A 20,808-nucleotide genomic window follows, 5' to 3' on the forward strand; every position below is an offset into this window, starting at 1 on the left:
AAAATGTGTTGAATAGCTTATTTTAATTATTTTTAAAAGTTAAGTACAAGAACTTCCCTGGCGGTCCAGTGGCTGAGACTTCGCCTTCCAATGCAGGGGGTGTGTGTTCAATCCCTAGTCGGGGAGCTATGGTCCCACGAGCCTCGCAGCAAAAATACGAAAACATAAAACAGAAGGTGTATTGTAACAAATTCAATAAAGACTTTAAAAAGTGGTCCACATCAAAAGAAAAGTTAGGTACAAAAATTTGCTGATGATTTACATATTTAGCACCAATAAAATAATGTGAGATTAGCTGTACTAAAACAGGATGTTGAGCTACTTTCGCATTAAGTGACATTATATAGTCTAATTTTGTGGAAAACTTCTGAGATGGCTGATAAAAAGTAAGATGGTGAGTGACCTTTGAGCAGAAAAAGACAGAAAGAGAAATGACCTTTTCTACATTCTATTGTGCCTCTAAGTAAAATGCTTGGTCATCTAGCTACAAAGCTATGTGTCATTTGGCTTTAGGCACCTACTGTGATTTACCTTGTGAAGATCAGATTTTGCCATGGAGAGGATTTGTAAAAGTATCACACATTCCAGTACCATTGGCAACCACAGCTACCAAAAACGCTAATTTAACTTGATGAACCTAATGTCAGATGATAGTATCATTTCTTGTGGGTGTTTTCGCAAAAGGTGGGTAGGAAATGTATACAAGTGAATACTTTGTTGACTGAAATAACAATTCATCATTTTGAAAACATTAAATACATTAAAGTTGTTATAGCATCAGGCATTAATATTTCACTGTACTTTAAACATTGCCTACAATCAACGTTTTCTGCCCTTTGAAACAGAATCATGCTTGTGGTATGCATTAATCCTATAAAAGATTAAACACTGAAAAGAAATTCAGCCTTTAAAGACAATTTGCTTTGATTTATTCAGTGGGTTCTTCCAAAAAGATAATACCAAGAATTATTGCTTGTTGGATTGGAGTTACAAATTCTTTCAGAGTTACTTAGTATTTTCTTTAATATGAGTATCAAGGAAGGTAAAGCAAATTTACATATTTTTTAGGAAATACAGGCACATAATCATAAAACAAGAAACACGATGTTTTTATAGACTTTATTTTTTAGAAATGTTTTAATTTTACAGAAAAATTGAGAAGATAGTATAAAGTGTTTCCATATACACTATACCCATTTCCCTCTATGATGATCCACTTATATTAGTATGTTACATTGTTACAATCAATTAACAAATATTGATACATTTTCATTTATTATAGCCCATCCATTAGTAAAGTTCCTTAGGTTTTACCTAATGTCCTTTTTCTATTCCAGGATTTCATCCAAAACATCACATTACCTTTAGTTGCCATGTTTCCTTAGGCTCCTCTTGGGTTTGATAGCTTCTCATAGTTTCCTTGGATGACCTTGACAATTTTGAGTAGTTAGTTTTTTGTAGGATGCCCACTACTAGAATTTGTTTGACGCATTTTTCATGACAATATTGGGATTATGTGTTTTGGGGAGGAAGACCACAGAGTAGAAGGGTCATTCTGTTAGATCACATCAAGTGTACAAAGTATCAATATGCATTTTGAATGCTGAGGTCGACCTTGATCACCAGGCTGAGGTAGTGTTTTTCAGGTTTCTCCATTGTAAGATTACTGTTTTCCCATTTTCATGCTGTACTTTTTGGAAGGAAGTCAATATGCTCAGCCCACAACTAAGGAAAAGGGAGTTATGCTTCAGATGGGGTCCTACATAAACTATTTGGAATTCTACTGCACTGGAGATTTATCTATTCTCCTGCATTTATTTATGTATCCAATTATTTATTTATATCAGAAAAACTCATGGATTTTTATTTTATACTTTGGGTTATAATCTAATTCTACTTTAGTTACTTTGTTCCTCAAATTGCTCTAGTCCTGACCCTTGTGAACTCTTTTCAGTTGGCTCTTGTGCCACTCTGAGGTATCCCCATCCTATATATATTTTTTGGAACTTCCTTACTTTCTGACACTATAAGATGGTCTTGTCTATAAATCTTGTATATTTACTGCCCCAGTCCTAGAATCAGCTATTTCTTCAAGGATAACTAGGTCTTTTTAGTGGAGAAAGGTATTAGACAGCAGGATCTGGGTGTGGGGTGTGCTAATTGCTGCTCGGATGTCATTGCTTCTAGATCTTCTCAGCTGACAGAGCAAAGAGATAATATGTGTGTACATGACCCACGTATAGGCACATATCTATAAGTATCTCTCTACATAACCATGTGTATTAAGGTAATATGAAGCAATATTAAGCTAAACATGAACGTATATTGATGTTTCCAACTGTAATCTGTTACCACATAGATCATCTTAGCCTCATCTCTTGCTTATCTTTAAATTTCAACTCCAGCAAAACACTTGGCTTTTAGAAGTATGAAAATCAAATTGTAGCAACTTGGGGAAGCCACATCATCTAGCAGAATAATTCTTAAAGGGCAAGGTGTATATCATCAAATTTTAACTTACAGTCAGCAGTACTTTTTAACATCAAAAGGCCTCCAGACCTCTGCTTCCAAGAAGATGAAGTAGCCCATTTCTCCCAGGTTCTCCCACTTAAAACTAAAACCCTGAACATAACAACAAACAAACATAGGAAGACGCTGAAAGGTGGAAATGAGAAGGCAGACTTAACTAGGGACTTTGGGACTTGAGGAATAACATGGTGATGAGTCCCCTGTGTTTCCTGTTGCTTCCCATACATCCTGGAGAGGGTATTACAGGAACCCCCAATCAATAACCACCATCAGAACAACAGACAAAAAAGCTTCCGAAAAAAACACAAAACCCTGTTCCCCCTAGCCAAAGTATGAGGAAAGGGGTTGCTAAAGACAGAAGACCATTTGGGCAATAATATACACACTACTCGAGCCAAGTGCCAGTGGAATATACACACTACTCGAGCCAAGTGCCAGTGGAATATTGCACCCATCCCCTATGTCCTGTCGTTTCAGTTGGGCCAAGGTAGGATTTGATCTTCCACACCACCCCACTCCTGCCCTCCAGAAGAGCCAGCGCTCTGATTCCCCACCAGGGTTGTTTCAGTGTGGTCCAGTGGTGAGCTGAGCCTCCACCCCTTTCCATTAGCAAACAGACTTTAAAAGGTGGTGCCTGGGCTTCCCTGGTGGCGCAGTGGTTTAGAATCTGCCTGCCAATGCAGAGGACACAGGTTCGAGCCCTGGTCTGGGAAGATCCCACATGCTGCGGAGCAGCTGGGCCCATGAGCCACAGCTACTGAGCCTGCGCTCCGCAAGAAGAGAAGCCGCAACAGTGAGAGGCCCGCACACCACGATGAAGAGTGGCACGCGCTCGCCGCAACTAGAGAAAGCCCTTGCACAGAAATGAAGACCCAACACAGCCAAATAAATAAATAAATTAACTTATTAAAAAAAAAAAAAGGTGGTGCCTGACAGGCTTGTAAACACTGGGCTGCCCTCACACAGTCGTGGGGTCCAATGGTGTGACTTAGCCTCCATCTCTCCCTGACATCAATAAGAATAGGATGTTACAGGTTGGAGGGAGTAGGCACCCCACTAACCCCCAACACATGGTGTCAGTGAGACCCAGTGGGGTGCTGAATCCCCATAACCATCCTGAGGCAGGGCTAGTTGGCAGTTCTCTTCCTCTTACCTTGGTGTCAGTGGGGCCAGCACGTAGCTGACCCTCTACCCACACCCGGCATCAACAAGAAGGAATGAAGTGGGAGGAAGGACAGCAAACACTTCACTTCTCCCCTCCCCTATGTCAAGAAATCTACTGGGGAGATGAACTTCCACTCCTACTAAAAGGCAACACAATGATACTAATGTTCCCACTTTTGGGGGGAAGGTGTCAGAAGGGCCAATAGGATAGCTGCACTTCTACTTGATCTGTCTGCAGTGAGACAATGTAAGTGCCCACTTTTGCTGGGGTATCGTCAGTAGGGCCCAATGGAAATCTGTACGTAATCCCCCAGTCCTCATACTACGCCTCAAATAGGATGACTTCCTTCTAAAAAGTAATAATAAAATTAAATGGGTTACAGAGTCATATAATAACTCACAATGTTTAGAAAAGAATAGAAAAATACTTATGACACCAAGAACCAGGAAATCACAGAATAAATGAGAAAAGACAATAAACATACACCAACACTGAGATAAAACATCTATTGAAATGATCAGACAAGGATTTTAAATAAGCTGTCACATAAATGCTTCAATTAGCAATTATGTGTTCCTTGACAGAAATGGGAAAAATAGAAAATGTAAACAAAGAACTAGAAGCTATAACAATAAAAACAAATGAGAACAGTAGAACTAAAAAATACAACAATCAAAAAACTTTGATCAAAAAAAAAAAAAAAAACTTTGCTCAAGAGTAGACTGGAGATTACAAAGCATAGAATCATGAACTTAGAAGAGATCAATACAATGTACCAAATGTACAGAGAAAAATAGACTGAGGGGTAAAGATGGGAGAAAGAACAGGATCTCAAGAACCTGTAAACAGTAACAAAAGCACTAACATTCATATCATCAAAGTTCCAGAATGAAAAAAGAGAGCAAGTAGGACTGACAAAGTATTCAAAGAAATCATGGCTAAAAAGTTCCCAATTTTTTAGAACACATAAACACAAATTCAAGAATCTGAACAAACCCAAAGAGGAAAAACGCAAAGATATCCTGGCCAAGACGCGTCACAACTAAACTTCTGAAAAGTAGAGACAAAAAAAATCTCGAAAGTGGACAGGAAGAAACGATGCATTACTTATTGAGAAACACCAATTCCAATGACAGCATATTTCTTGTCTAAAACTCTGGAGTCAGAAGCATGGACATAACATTTTTCAAGTGCTAAAAGAAAAGAACGCTCAGCCACAAATTCACACGTTCTATATCCACTTTCTTGTTTGACTTACATTAATGGACTACTAACTCATCTTTCTATATCCGGGACTGCCATCACCCTTCTCCAAAAATCTAGTCACAGTATTTCCAGAGTGATCTTTCTGAAAATGAAACAACTTTTTTTATAAAAATACCTGATTGTGTTATGAAACTTTTCTCTCTTCTAAGTTACCAGTTAAAATCCTTCAATGGATTCCCATCTTTCTTGGAGTAAAATCTCACATCCAAACTCTCTTTGTCCTTTTGGGCTGCTGTAAGATTATGGTGCAGGTTGGGTGGCTCATAAACAACAGGCATTTTTTTCTCACAGTTCTGGAGGCTGCAAGTGCAAGAATAGGGTGGGAGTATGGTCAGATGAGGGCCCTCTTCTGAGTCACAGACTTCTCATGGTAACCTCACATGGCAGAAGAGCTTCAGGAGCTCTGGGGCGTCTCTTGTATAAGAGCACTAATACCATAATCATTTCCCAAAGGCCCCACCTACTAATACTATAACCTCCGGAAATTAAGATTTCAACGTATAAATTTGGAGGGGAACACAAAGACTACACCACAGCACTTCCTATACATACATGGACCATTCATGGTCTGGCTTCTACCACCCTCTCCATTGTCTTCTTTTCTTACACTCCAGTGAGCATTTCTTTTCTTTTTTTTTTTTTTTTGCGGTACGCGGGCCTCTCCCTGTTGTGGCCTCTCCCGTTGCAGAGCACAGGCTCCGGACGTGCAGGCTCAGCACCCATGGCTCACGGGCCCAGCCGCTCCGTGGCATGTGGGATCTTCCCAGACCGGGGCACGAACCCGTGTCCCCAGCATCGGCAGGCGGACTCTCAACCACTGCGCCACCAGGGAAGCCCCAGTGACATTTCTTATACTGATTATGAATGGAACTCCTTTCTGGACTGATCCTTAACCATTCTTTTTCTGGCAAACATGAATTTATCTTCTCTTTTCCTCAAAAATTCACCCTTCCTTCATGTTACATATCCATTTCCATTGCCTTCTACAGGAAGCCCTACTGATATCCCCCATATACTACTGTCCACAGCATGAATTAAGGTCTTACCGTGTCTTCCTATAGCACTCTGTAATAAGTTTTACGGTAACTATGGATTTTCTTATTTGAGTGTCACAATACATTGACTTCTAGGTGGCACGATAATGATTTCAGTAACAGTAACACAGGTGCCTAGTTTAACCCATGGCCTACTTTAGGTGTTTAATAAATGTTTGTTGAATGAGTGAATGAATGAATGAATGAATGGTCAGTTTGAAATCTTAATCATGTTACTTTTCAAAAATCTGTTAAAAAGATACCCACAGTTTTCCAGAAGATTAGGGACTTAGGATCTTCAACTTGATTTAATAGAGGAAATTTTTACTCATACATCATGCTTAAATACCTCAAAGTAAAACCATTAACCCAGGAATTTAAGGTTACCATTTGGACTTGCAAGCCAATAATTAATATCTCCTGCCCCCACTGTATTAGATGGTTTCAATGCTCCACTCATATCTCCCCAGCACTCATCATTCCAGTATATGCTGATAGACTCATGCTACCACCTGCAATTATCCACCTTAGGGCAGGCCAGAAATGTACAGGAGTTAATGTATCTGGGTGTAGCTTTCAACCAAGGACAGAGGGGACTGGAAGATAAGTACTTCAAGTTTCTCACCAATTCTTGGGATAACTCTGAGACATGTTCTATAGAGTTTCACAGAACTCCCCTGAAGTACTGGCAGCAGTTCCCTGCAGGAGTAATTGATTCAGTAATGCACCTCTGTTGGCTTCCTTCCATGCCTCCATTCTCAATTCCCACTCCACTTCTCAGTTTTCTGGAAGCACCTCCCAGATGCACAGTTGGCATTCAAATTATTGCCTCAGGTTCTGCTTCTAGGGGAATTCAATTTATAGCCTCCTAACAATCCAGTGCTCCTTACAGAGCCATCACTGGTACAAGTATCAAGGCATGGCACATTATGTATCACCCCTCCTAAATCCTAATATTTTGAAACAGATAGGAAAGAGCACGACCTTGAAGAGAAAAATCGTTTCTATGAGAATAGCCAATGGATAAAGGGAAGGAGAGACAGTGCTATTTGTTTTCCATTAATGATAGTGTGAAATTTATGGGCAGATGGTCTAACAGGTGTGACTATAATTTGAGGAGCCTGCTCCCTTGGTTACAGAAGACTGCTATTGTTATTATTATGGAAGCACAACCTCATGACTTTATTGCTTCACTTGATGTAGCCTTTTCCTTTACCCTTAAATCTTTCTACATCACTGAATTGCAGCCAATAGATTTATTTTCTCCCTATGGCTCCATCACACAAAAAAGACACACATGTGCACACACACACACACACACACAGAGTTTTGTGTATGGCAGTGCTAGAAAAGACAAGCTCATGGTGCATGTATGCAATGGATATTGTACATTACAGGTCCCTGTGAGATAGTCTTCTGCAGGTTCGTATGTTTATTTTATGAATAATTAACTTTAGTAAAGTTAATTTCCTGAAGATCTTGATGAAGACTGAAGAAAGGAAGTAAATTTTAAAGAAAAAGACTTAGAAACTTGCCCTTTTTGCCCTTTCTTTGTGTCTTAATGAACAAAGGATAACTGGGCCTTTTTTGAAGTCTTTGCTTGAGTTGAAGACACAAAATGCAACCTGTACTCTTATCATAATATGTTCAGTTTATGAGTACACAAACTTATAAACTGTGAATTTCCCTAAAGTTATTATACCATGTAGAAGATGTTTGCTGGGACGTTTACTTAAAACCAAACAATTGAGGTCTATATGTCCAAATAATTTCCTTCTCTCTTGCTGTCTCCATTTCAGTTTCCTGAGTTTCTGGGAAGGCCTGGTTTCCCCAAAGGAACGATTTCTGGTAGAAGTCTGAAGGTCTGACCCAAGAAAAATAATCCAGTATAGCCAATGAATTGAGGACAAGAAGTTTTCCAATCAGGTAGGAACATTTAATCTCATACATTACAATCACCTTAAGTAAGGTGTGCTGACAGCTGGATATGATTTAACTTCTTGGAAAAAGATGCATATATAACCTGCCCCACAAGGAAGCTGTTCTCAATTCCCTTAGTGGTTGTGGTGTTTATCAGAGAGTGCCTTGGGGGAAGATGAATCCAATAACAGTATGATGCTCTTTTTTTTTTCATTTTTAGCTCATTGTTGCCAAGTACCCTTGGTGACCTTGGTGCCTGTGGTTTAATCCCAGGAGGTTAGACATGTGAAACAGCACATTAACCCTTTTTCGTATTTTCTCCCAAGACAAATCATTTTTATAGGTTGTCTCCATGGACTTCTAGTTGCTTATCAAAATTAAGCATCAAGTCTTCTAAGTGAGCAGTAGCCCCTGTCAGTGTGAGGAAATCAGCTTGGTTCTTATTGGGGCACATCTTCTTGGTCTTGGCACAAAGTGAGTTCACATAGGGAGTTAGAAGGAGGAGAATGGGGCATGCGAAAGGGGAGTTCTGTGTTCTCATTTACCTATGCATGTTGAAACTCGACTAAGAGTTTTATTTTCATTAGCAATTTGTGATAAAAACTTAGGGTAGGGCTTCCCTGGTGGCGCAGTGGTTGAAAGTCTGCCTGCCGATGCAGCGGACATGGGTTCGTGCCCCCGTCTGGGAAGATCCCACATACCGCGGAGCGGCTGGGCCCAGGAGCCATGGCCGCTGAGCCTGCGCGTCCAGAGCCTGTGCTCCGCAACGGGAGAGGCCACAGCAGTGATTGGCCCGCGTACCGCAAAAAAAACAAAACTTACGGTAAAGGGAATAATGAAGCTGTCCCACTATATGGCACGACAAAAGATAGTAGTGACATCAAAATCAGGGCCTATCCATCTCATTTGCAGTTATATACTCAGTGTTTAGCCTAGCATTTGATCCCTCATCAGTATTCAATAAGAAGATGCGTGTTGAGTGACTTAAGGATGAATTAATGAATGAAAAAAGTTAATATGGTAGAAAATGTGTTTTAGCCTTGTATTTTCGTGTGTTGCCCTCTGTATTTCAAGACCCAGCAGTGTAACTGACACATAGAATATAAGCAGTAAAATTTGTTGAAAGAATGAATGAGTCCCCACAATTCTAAGCAGAATTTTAAGACCCACACAGACCCCCTATCTGCCAAGGTCTATGACAGAAGTATCCAGAGAAGAAAGCCTGATCTCAGCTAGTGGTAGAGCTGACAGAATTTATCTAGTTTTAATAATTTACAGCTCATCCCATTACATTTAGGCATAGTGCCTACATGAGCCATACAATTAAATGTTGACTGAAAAAAAATGCACAACCTAAAAGTTGAGAATTATGTTTTATTTGGAGGACATACTGAGGACTTAAGTCAGGAGACAGCCTCTCAGATAGCTCTGAGGGACTGTTCTGAAGAGGTAAGGGAGGGCACAGGATATTTAGGGGTTCTTGCAAAAAAAAAAGCCCTGGTAGTTGGAACATCAACATCTAGCTCCCCCAAGGTAGACTGCAGTGTGTTCCCCTTCCCTCGGCCTACCCTGGGGCACCCTGAAGGGCCTACGGGTCTGAGTGTGGTCCAGCAAGCCCAGGGGAGCCTGCGGGTCCTCAGAGTTCTTGTCCTGAAACTGGCGCTGACGCGACGGGGCCACGAGTCTCTAGACACTTACTGCCGTTAAACGAATGCAGAACTGCGACTAAGGCCTCAGGGAACCTGCTTCACGCCTACCCTTCTGGATGCCAAATCAAGACCTTACGTTGAGGCTAGGGCCCCCGTTGAGATTCCCCTTAGCTCTAGAGCAGGGCAGGAAGAGCTCCCACCCAGGACCTGGAAGCATCCTCTTTCTTTCGAGAAAACTCTTTTTTTTCTCAGAGCCATGCCTGCAGGGACTAGAAACACGGCAACAACAGTGATTTTCAGGTTTTTTCCGGCTGCAAGAATGGAGCTTTCAAAATGGGAAAACCAGGCTTTTCGCTATAGACGCCATGTCTAGATTGACACGCAGCCTAAATACGTGTGTTTTCTAACAAGTAAAAGAGACACAAGCTACCCACTGTGCCCTAAACTGCATCAACTTTTTAAAGCAGGGTGTTCTGCGGCTAGCGAACTGCCTCAATGAAGGAATGCCTTCGGTCGGCCGAGGGGCCTGTGTATCTTCCAATATCCGGCAGTGTTACATGAAGAACTGTTCCTTAGTTGAAGTTGCAGTGCAAGCTGAATTTCCCCTTGAGGTATGGTGACTTCACGTATGAGGTCCGAGGAAGAATTGCCTTCCTCCCCTTTGAAGTCCCAAACCACTACACCCAACATCTTTGTCTTTAGTTGAAAGTGGTATTTAAGGTGAGGATTTCAGCCATTTGGGAGATTTACTGAGTTCTCCTGGGTCTCTTCCATGTATACATATTATTAAATTTTGTTTGATTTTCTCCTGTTAATCTTAATCTGTCTCATGTCAATTTAATTCCTAGACTAACCAGAAAAATCTAGAAGGGTACAGGAAACTTTCTTCCTGCCCAAGAGGCATTATAGTGCAGGGCACATTGCCTGCCTTTGAAAGCATCTGAACTTCTACACATTGAGAACCCTCTCCTTTCCATGCCCCTTTACCATAGGCATAAAGATTTCTGTGCACATCGAGGCTGAGAAGAACTCCTGAGTCCATCATTGTTTCTCCAGGCAGTCATGAAGACTGTCAGAGAGGAAGAACTTTTCCTCTGCCCTTCTGTAGGCAAATGGAGTAGGGGGTCCCCAAAGAGAAAGAATCAAATATAACTTTTTGACATAAGGGAAGCCATTTTAAGCCTAAATCATTTGTGATCTCAGCCTGGTCATGATGCTTGCTCTTGAACAGGTCTCAGTAATTAATGATCTTGTGAAATAAAATTGTCCCTTACCATCTGGTTCTATAAGAATGAAGTCACTAGCCACTGTAGTCTCTGACCTTGACAAAAAAGTAATCACTTGATCTAAAAGAGAACTGGAAATTTTTCTTTGAGCCGAATTTGAGGATTATAACCTGGGAAGAGCATCTCAGAAAACTCTGAAAACTCTTCTGCCCATTAGAAACCCAGGGAGGTGTATAAGTTTTTTTTGAGACAGAGGGCTGTACATCAAATGACATTTTATTGAACGTTTACATAATTCAGATCTAAGTGCCATCCTGCTGGTCATGTAACCCCTTACAAGGTCAAGAAGAAATGTTATCTCTTAAGGAGGGAGTTGTCTTGTTGATGTTAGGAGAATGTTGCTCTTTATGGTTGAGCAAGTGTCCCTGCCTATGGGGGAGGTTTGGTCAATGTATAATGCAGATGCACAGTGCACAGTGTGGGGAGAGAGGAGACCAAAGGGCAGAGAAGAATTTATGTTTAAATTTCTCTTGTCTTGCCATAAAATATAAATTTTGTTTCACAACCTTCAACACACCCTGAATGGAATTCAGGACAGAGATCAGGAATGAGGCAGTCTATGCTCTGAGAAAACCCGGCAGAACAGGCCTTCAGATAGTTCGATATTTTCAGAAGATTTTATGAGCCCAGTTTCTTTTAGCTTCTCATATCTAGAAAAGCACTAAAATCATTAATGGAGACATCTGCTCCTTGTGACTAGCAGCCACCATTTCGTGACTAGCAGCAAATTTCTGCCAAAATGTGTCCCTGATTACATGTGTCCCCCTTCACCAAAATCACATACATGCTGACCTTCCCCCTAACTCTTTCAAGCAGTTCCTCAGAGCTATCTGAGAGGCTGTTTCCTTGGCTATAGTCCTCATTTTGCCCCAAATAAAACTTAACTCACAACTCTCAGTTTGTGCTTTTTTTTTTTTCAGTTGACAGTTTAAAACTTTCCCAATTTGGCTGTTCAAGGAGCCACCGTTTTGGGAAAATCCCTGCTGTTCTCCTTACTTGCTGCAAGTAATAAACCCTTCCTTCTCCTGCCCTTTGGCTTGGTTGTGTCTATTGGCTCAACAAAAGAAGTGTTTCAGGTAACACTCTGAGCTGGTCTAAGAACTAAATTGACGTGAGACTGATTAACAGGAGAAAATAAAACAAAAGTTTAATAATATGTATATCTAGGAGTCATTTTTGGCCTAAGCCATTTTGCAATCTAAGCCTGGCCAGGATGCTTGCCGTTGAAAGGGTCTCAGTAATTAATGATCTTAAGGGAACAAAATAATGCAGAATCAAAGGACTGTTTTCAGGTCAAAGAAGTAACAATAACAAAGATAATTGTAAAGACTCCCAGTTCTCTTTCAATGGTACAGACTAGCCTGATCAACTGGGAACATAAGGAATGATGATATTGACCTTTTCTGACCCTCATGACTTCAGTCCACTAAAGCTTGGACTCTGTGGACCACCCAAACCCCTTCATGAATATGCATATACCCTTAGCTTAAAAATTCCCCAATTGTGCTGTTCAGGAAGACACTGCTTTGGGAAAGACCCCGGTGTTCTCTTTACTTGCTGCAAGTAACAAATCCTTTCTTCTCCCAATCTTTGTTTTTGTTGTGCCTTTCAGCTTGACGCCCACCAAGAGGCAAACCCAGGTTTTTGGGTAACATTAGCTCTTTGGCTGGCAATGAAAATGACATAAGGCAGATTAACAAGAGAAAATTAAATTATTATGTGCACATGGGGAATTCACATAAGTATGAAGAATTCCAAAGACAGCAAGAAAAGGTGACATATATATAGTCTTGACTAAAGAGAAGTGAAACTGAGCAGGACCCTGTGGGCCTCCTGGGCACTAAAGTCTTTCTGTGTCCCCCATTTCTTGTTTGCAGGGACTAGGCTTCAGCCTCCACAACCTTCCCTGAATTCCAAAGGGTAGGGTCAAATAGTTGCTAATCAGGGAAGGGAGGGGCTGCAGAGACAAGGGAGGAACTGTCAAGAAACAATAGTGCAGCTTTGGGACAAGATCCTGGTTCTGCCTCAAGGGAAACACATAACAATAACTTTGAGCTCTTCTACAGAACTCAAACCCCCAAGAAATGGAATATGTTAACTACTTGATGAAGCATCCTTCATTCTAGAGAGAAGGTCACAGTTTGATAACCTTGAGAAGCATAGAAGCTCATCAGGAGACCACCTGAGGCCAGATTAAAGGATTGCAGACCCTGAACACACCATAATCCTTATCAGCAACCCTGACCTTGAACCATTGCTATAAAACTCCTCACCAAATCCCCCCAGGTTGGGACACACAGTTTTGAGGGCATTAGCCTGCTGTGTCCCCCTTTGCCTGGCAACGCAATAAACCTATTCTTTTCTACTTCACCCAAACTCTGCCTCCGAATTCGATTCCATACCAGTGCACAGAGGCCAAATTTCGGCATCAGAAGGAGGTATGGGTCTGAAATTTCAAGGGGAAGTAAGGTAACTCACAGGAAGTTAAAAAGAGTTAATGTTTGGTAAACAAATGTTTGCTGAGCCATCCAAAGACAATGAGACACAGAGAGGATTTTTATTTTTATTTATTTATTTTTTTGTGGTACGCGTGCCTCTCACTGTTGTGGCCTCTCCGTTGCGTTGCACAGGCTCTGGACGCGCAGGCTCAGCAGCCATGGCTCACGGGCCTAGCCGCTCCGCGGCATGTGGGATCTTCCCGGACCGGGGCATGAACCCGTGTCCCCGGCATTGGCAGGCGGACTCTCAACCACTGCGCCACCAGGGAAGCCCCACAGAGAGGATTTTGATCAAATGGGCTTTTCAATGTTCCTCCTGTTCTACCACACCTAGTGTTATACTACATTTATCTCTAGTGATAGCTTCTTCCTGGGACAGGCCTCCTGTCTTAAATTATTTTAGGCAATAAGGGGGGGAGTTCAAAGGCTCTTCCTGCGTCTTTTGGGCCTTGATTGTTTTCAGCTCAAAATAATCCACATGCCATAGTGGCACATCTTGTGGTGGCCTGCACTTAGACCCATTGGCTCCCACGTGCAAATGAGAACCATGCAGTGACTCAGGGAGAGCCCTGAGCACATTATTCAGATAAACACCAACATGATGCAATTTTTCTTCGGTGTGTTCAGTGAGAGAAAGCAATACAAGAGGCACTGCCCTTTTACTTTGGGGGAGGTTGAAAGTCCCTTCTTGGAAAGGAAAAATAAGTACTTTTAGAGCATTTAGAAAACCTAAAACCTGTGACTCAATTTTTTTAAGCGCAGAGTTAATTTTACCCATATGTGTTTTCTTAAAAATTGCAACCAGTCAAGATCAGTATCTTCAAGGGGTGCACCAGTTGTGATATTTGCTGACTTTACACTGTTCTGAAATTGAGGATACCTTCCCTCTACTCAGTTAATGTTTATTTTTATTAAGTTTTAAAACTGTTTTAAGTAGGAGATCTTTTACTGGAGCCTGAGGATTGATAATGTTAACCACTGTGACACTGCTCTGTTACCTCACATCAACCAAAGAATTGTGCAGGAGCTGATCACACACCCTGTGATTCCCCTCTCTCACCTGGTATTTAAAAATGCTTTCATGAAACCCCTCAGGAAAGGGGGTTCAGGTGTTTTGAGCACTAACTGACCTGAACTCCCTGCCTGGCACCTGCAATAAACGCTGCACTTTCCTTCGCCATAACCTGGTGTCAGTAGATTTGCTTTACTGCACATGGGAGAGCAGACCCACGTTTTTTTCATCAGCATATTTATACATATTATTATATATTGTAGGCAATGGAGATATTTTACTTCTTTCCTATTGTGCTGTTTTATTTTTTAACTGAGTTAACCATGAAAGTCAATTTTTGTTGATAGAGGAGAAAAGGTACAAATTAATTAGCTATAGTTAAAAATTTAAAGCTTTCAAAATGCTTGTTATTTATAATGAGATTTATATCATAGAGAATTAGGAAATAATTCGGTATTTAAATGGTTCGATTGTGCTTGTGGAACATGAAACTGGTAGTCTACAGGACATATACTAAATTTTCACCCTTAGTGATACTATATTTGTACCATCCATGTCAAGCTAAAATGTTGTTTTTCAACAACCTTTAGCAAACATATCTTAGTTTTATTATTCAGAGGGAATATAGGAGCTCAATTTGATATAGGGAACTTGAGCATTCCATCAACATGAATTTGAAGAATACACTAAGAATATCTTCTACATTACATTGGAGTAGTGAATTACTGGTAATTATTTAGGGAATTCTTTTGAAAAATATAGTCATCGGGGGTCAATAATTGAATTCTATTGAAATAGAGATAGATATTAATAAGAATGGAAAATTATATTTTCATTTTATATTGCCCATACCTTCATTTTATTTGTAGGTTTTGAAAGTTTGCAAGAGAAAGATATCAGAATTTATACTTCATTCAGCAGAATCCCTTGGACCAAATGATCACACACTCAGAATACATAAGTGGAGACATTACTGACTGTGGCCCAGGGGACAAGGACAAGACCTAGAAAAGACAGAGTCAATAATGGAGGGAAAGAAAGATTGGAATAGACAGGCATTTCTCTTAATGAAAAATGTTAACAGTAGAATCCTTGAGGGAGAATCTTTGAAAACATTGGATTTCTATAACAATAAAAAATTGAGTCCCAAAGTACAATGAGAAATAACAATAATGAATAAATAGGATAAAGAAATTATATGTTAACTGGCATACATTCCAGGCGATGATCAGACTCCTGCAGAAACCAGGGCTTTCTGGCCTTTAATTCCCCTTGGGCAGAACTGCAGCGCCCCTGTCCCCAGCCTTCAGCCATCAACTCCAGGACTACAGAGGCAGAGTCCTGGCCCTCAAGTCAGGCTGCCTCACTGACTTGAATGCCCATGGAAAAGGGAACATTGATCCTGACCTGAGACACAGCCCTCAGATGTTTGTAAGCTGGAAAGTCTGCATCAGACTTCCTTGCATCTCTCTAGGGTGAACTAGGGAGCAACAAAATGTCACAAAACACTTTCCCACAGAAGAAGTCTGGGAAAAAACACATGACGATCTTGGCCTTGGTGCCAGGTGAGGCTGATATCACTAGAGCACACCTTCTCCTGGGTTTGGTACCAGAATCCAGGGCCCTGGTGGGAGGACCTGGGCTCTGCCCTGGGTTCCATGGACACAGACAAGCAAGTGTGATCTCAGCAACCTTCAAGGACCCAGATGTGAGAAAGAGGCAATGAAGACACGATGGCTGCTTCAGGGTGGCTTGGTGTCAGCCTAGAACAGCTGGACTTCATAAGGAATAACACACTGTGGAGGGAAATAATAAAGAATTTATAATAGGAACAGAAAATAGTTTTATTTGAGCCAAGCTGAGGGCTATAATCTGGGAGGCAGCCCCTCAAAAGGCTCTAAGGAACTTCTCCACTGAAGCATGGTAGTCTTATACTTTATCAGAACAAAGAACATACATCAAACATGACAGGGGTCTATTCCTTAAAGATTTCAAAAGAGACAGATTGAGTACATATATAGTGAGACAGTAGGATCCTGGTACGTGGGAAAGGAACCTCATCTTCGAGAGGGTGTTAACATGGGCATCATAAGAAGGGAGTCATTTATCCTTCTTTGTGAATCAGACATTTCTTTTCCTTAATGGTTAAAGCAGATGTGCTGTGTGTGTTTGACAGGCTCTTTCAGTTCACACAACGTTTACACTGAACCATGTATAAGCCTAAATGATTTCCCCATACCTCATTACGTGAAAAATTTCTCCCTCAACACTATTATTTTGGGCTTGACTAATCTTGGCGATAAACCGGACCCATAATACCCTCAGCTCTCTAGGCCGCTCCACCTGCAGATCCTGCTGTATCCTCCCCCCAGGGCACAGCACCACAAGAGGGTGTCAGGTGAGGGGTTTGGGACTCAGAGAATTGACTCCCGAAAGTATTTCTGTTTTCCAAGATAAATAACAATACAGTTTGGATTCTAAAAATCATCCAAATAAGTGACAAAAAAAAAGCTAGACCAACAGTGAATCACAGCGTTTTTCATAAGATAAATGAATGTTATATAATGAAAGAGTAAATAGAGCCCAGAGGCTTTAATATGTAAAATTAAAATGGAGTTCAGTAGTGTTTAAAATACATCTAAAGGTCATATTTATGAGCTGCAAGTCCAGCTGTATTCCACAAGAATTTAGGCAAATGCATGAAAGATGAGTTATGAGTAAAGCACTATCCCCAAACTGTGGGTGTGGGGAAACTCATCCTAGCACTTTGTGCAGAACTAATACATTGCAACCATACCTGGTTTCAAAACTGATATTTTCTGCAACTAAAAAGGCAGAAATAAGCTAAATAAGCTACCTATCCCCTCTTTGCCCTTCAGTTATTAATTAAGACTCCTATTTCTTCCTCTCTTATCTATTTTTTTAAATTCCAATTTCAAATGCCAAAATATTCAGCTATTATATATGTTATTGTTCTCTTAATTTAGTGTCTACACAGCCTGAAATTTCTTTTTAATTTCCCTATTATATAATTAGTTTTATATTCATCAATTATGTGATATTTCCAGCAGGTACTGAGCTTTTATGCTCCAAATGTATGCCCTTCCATACTTTAACGCACATAAATATACTTTATACTTTTACATCAATTTAAAAGGTAATCTATTGAGTGCAAATTCTGTCTTCAGCATTTTGTTGGGGTCAGCAGTGGGGAGTGAAAATGTAGAAGAAGGAAAAGACATGGCTTATTGTTCTCAAAAGAAGTTACAGAGAAACCTCTGACTTCCTTATCAAAAGGAGACCCATTTCTTTTTCAATGTCTTTTCTTTTTTTAAAAAAAATATTTATTTATTTATTCATTTATTTATGGCTGCATTGGGTTTTCGTTGCAGTGTGAGGGCTTCTCATTGTGGTGGCTCCTCTTCTTGCGCAGCATGGACTCTTGGCTCATGGGCTTCACTAGTTGCAACATGCGGGCTCAGTAGTTGTGGCTCGCGGACTTAGTTGCTCCATGATATGTGGGATCTTCCTGGACCAGGGCTTGAACCCGTGTCCCCTGCACTGGCAGGCGGATTCTTAACCACTGTGCCACCAGGGCAGCCCTCAATGTCTTTTCTATTGTCTTCAAATCTATCGGGCTTTAAAATGATTTGTGTGTGTGTGCTCATATTCTGACTGTCTCTCACAGCAGATTGTGAGTTCTGTGAAAGTGAGGCAGGAGATAGATGGGCCCCAGGGTAAGCAGCAGGAGTTCATTCCCTATGGACAGAAACTCCAAAATATCAATAACAGGGCAATCGAGAAAGGAGGCTGTGCCCTGCCCAGATATGAGATAAAAGACTAGATGTTCCTCATTCTCGTAGTCAAGGAGACTTTCCCAGCTACACATGTGCAGAAGGGTTCCTTGGAGGTCAAAAAGGGAGAGGGCACCACCCCATAGTAAGTGATGTCAACTACCCATAGGCCTCTTCGCTAGAATCCATCTTGGCTAAGAGATGCACATGAACACGGGAGGACCCTGAGGTATACCAAATATGGACTCAGAACCAAGCAAAGCAAGATGATTGGTCAAAGGAAACCTGGAAGAAATTCCCCATAAAAGTGATTCAAACTACCAAGTGAGCACAACTCTCTCTCTGAGCCCGCCCATGTGTCTAGCCCCATGTATTCTTTGTCCTCCTAATAAACACTTTACTTGTTTCACTACTTTCCATCTCTGTGGAAATTCATTTCTACACAGCAGACAGGTCAGGAACTTGTCACTGGCCACTAGTCCCTGGTGGTCTAGTGGCTAGGATTTAGTGCTTTCACTGCCCCGGCCTGACTTCAATCTCTGGCCAGGAACCAAAATCCTGCTTCAAGCAGCTGCAGGCTGAGGCCACCTGAGATGAAAACAGGGGCAATGTTTATCTTGTTTAAGATCATGTCTTGTTAAAAAACAAAGTTCAGCTGACTAAATTTGAAAATCTGATTGGCCTTATTTGATGCTTTATGAATTGGGCAGCATCTCATCTAGTAAATAGAAGGGCACTTTGAGAAGTTATACAGAGTGGAAGGTTTTTATAGAAAGGAGGGTGGGCAAGAAAGTCATTAGCAAAAGAAAAAAAGGTTATTTGGGACCAGTACTATCTTCTCTTTGTAGGGAAGGGAAGCCTTGAGTTTATCATGCAGATTGCCTCTTCTTCTTGGTTTGGGGGAGATGGAGAGGGCCCCTGTGATAGATTACCATATTGGTGCCAACCAGAAAATTCCAGATTTCAGAATTAAGATAACATTTCTGGTGAAGGTCGAAATTGCAAGTAGGTTAGGTATTAAATACATGCGTGGTATCGTGGGCTTCAGCACAAATGAAACCATTTTGTGTCAGTGGTTTTCCTCCTTAATAGTCCCTAATTCAGAACTAGCAGAAACACAACAAAGATTTGTGAAAAAGGAAATGAGTGCCTAACTCAATTGGTCAACTGGTGTAAAGAATGTGGCATAAGAATAAGAAGATCTAGAGAGCAGATGAAAGAAGCTTTTGTTTATATTTTTAAAAGGAATGTCTTCTGTGTTTTCAAATTACTGCAAATCTAATCAGCAATGTTGATGTGACTCTTAAAAATGATGCTTTTTGAAAGGTTAGAGAAAGGAAAAACAAGAAAAAAATAAGGATGTTTGGCATTCTGGATGTTGGCTAAATGGCAATTTAATCACTAAGAACATATTTTATTCTATTGTCATGATATATATGTAATATATGTAAAGATATATTTATATGTCATACATAATATATATTTCCTTTTAATCACCCCTATTGGGGTACAATTTACATACAACTAATAGCACTCATGTTAAGTGTATAGCACAGTTAGATAAATTTTGACAAATATGTACAGTTGTGTAATCACTACCACAATCATGATACAGAAAATTTCCATTACCCAGAAAGTTTCCTTAGGCTGCTTTGTGGTCAATCCTCACCTTCGTACAAAAATGATATGAGGATTTGCTTTCAGTGACTATAGTTTTCCCATTCTCAAATTTCCATAACTAGAATCTAACAGTGTGTATTTGGTTCCTGTTTTCTTTCACTCAGCATGTTTTGAGATTCATCCATGTTATGTATATTAATATTTCATTCCCCTTTATTGCTGATGTGAATTACTCATTCACTTGATGAACATTTGAGCTGCTTACAGTTTGCAGCCTTAACCTTTATGAAACCATCGGGATTTCCATTAGAATTCTTTAATTTCTTACCCAATTCAACGGTATGATTTGAAAGTTATCAGAAACCTGCACTTGTCAGAAAGTCTTTAGTATGAATCTTCCTGAAGATGAAGCATTTTTGCAAAAGCATCTATGAATGATAAAAAGACTTAAAAAGACACAGTTAAAGAGCTGGTTAAAATGCAATTGACAAAAAAAATTTGTTTACTTCTGTAACATACAAATTTGACATATTCAAATTTTAGAAATTTTATGTAATTTCATATAACATAAGAATATCTATATTAATGATATTTAGTATAATCTAAATGGATAACCTAAGAAGGTTGGAGATACATTTATCTCTAATCAATTGACAGTGCCTCCCATAACATACCAAATCATCCTAATTAGTTTAATATCTCTCTTTGAGATGACTTAGGGGTCCTCTGAAACATCCCAAAGGTATCTAGAGGTCAAAATATCTTTCATTAGGATTCTATCCTTGAGAAGTTTATCCAAAATGTTAAAAAGTTTCAAGACACTTGGTCAAATAGGATTACAGATCACTGTGAAACAATGCTTATGCATTTAAGCAAAGTTACAATGAAAGATTTTAAAAGCAAGTACAGAAAGTTATAACAGATTATTTAAAAGGTAAAGAAAATTTACAATCTTAATCAAAAGCAAATCAATATTCCAAGAAAACTTTTTTCTCTTAACAGAGAGAGAAAAAAAATTTAAGTTTTTGTACCACT

The 20,808-nt window shown here is 40.2% G+C and overlaps 1 long non-coding RNA gene across 1 annotated transcript in view; it reads left to right on the forward strand.

Annotated features, from left to right (window-relative positions):
- The first annotated feature begins 7,456 nt into the window (after positions 1-7,456).
- LOC308610059 overlaps positions 7,457-20,808 on the forward strand; it is a 31,821-nt gene continuing 18,469 nt past the window's right edge. The window contains exon 1 of the long non-coding RNA XR_014014415.1: positions 7,457-7,920. This is a non-coding gene — a long non-coding RNA (uncharacterized lncRNA). The remainder of the gene's footprint in view (positions 7,921-20,808) is intronic.

The sequence above is a fragment of the Mesoplodon bidens genome (genome assembly GCF_964165515.1).
Source record: "Mesoplodon bidens genome assembly, contig: HAP1_SCAFFOLD_81, whole genome shotgun sequence".
NCBI lineage: Eukaryota > Metazoa > Chordata > Mammalia > Artiodactyla > Ziphiidae > Mesoplodon > Mesoplodon bidens.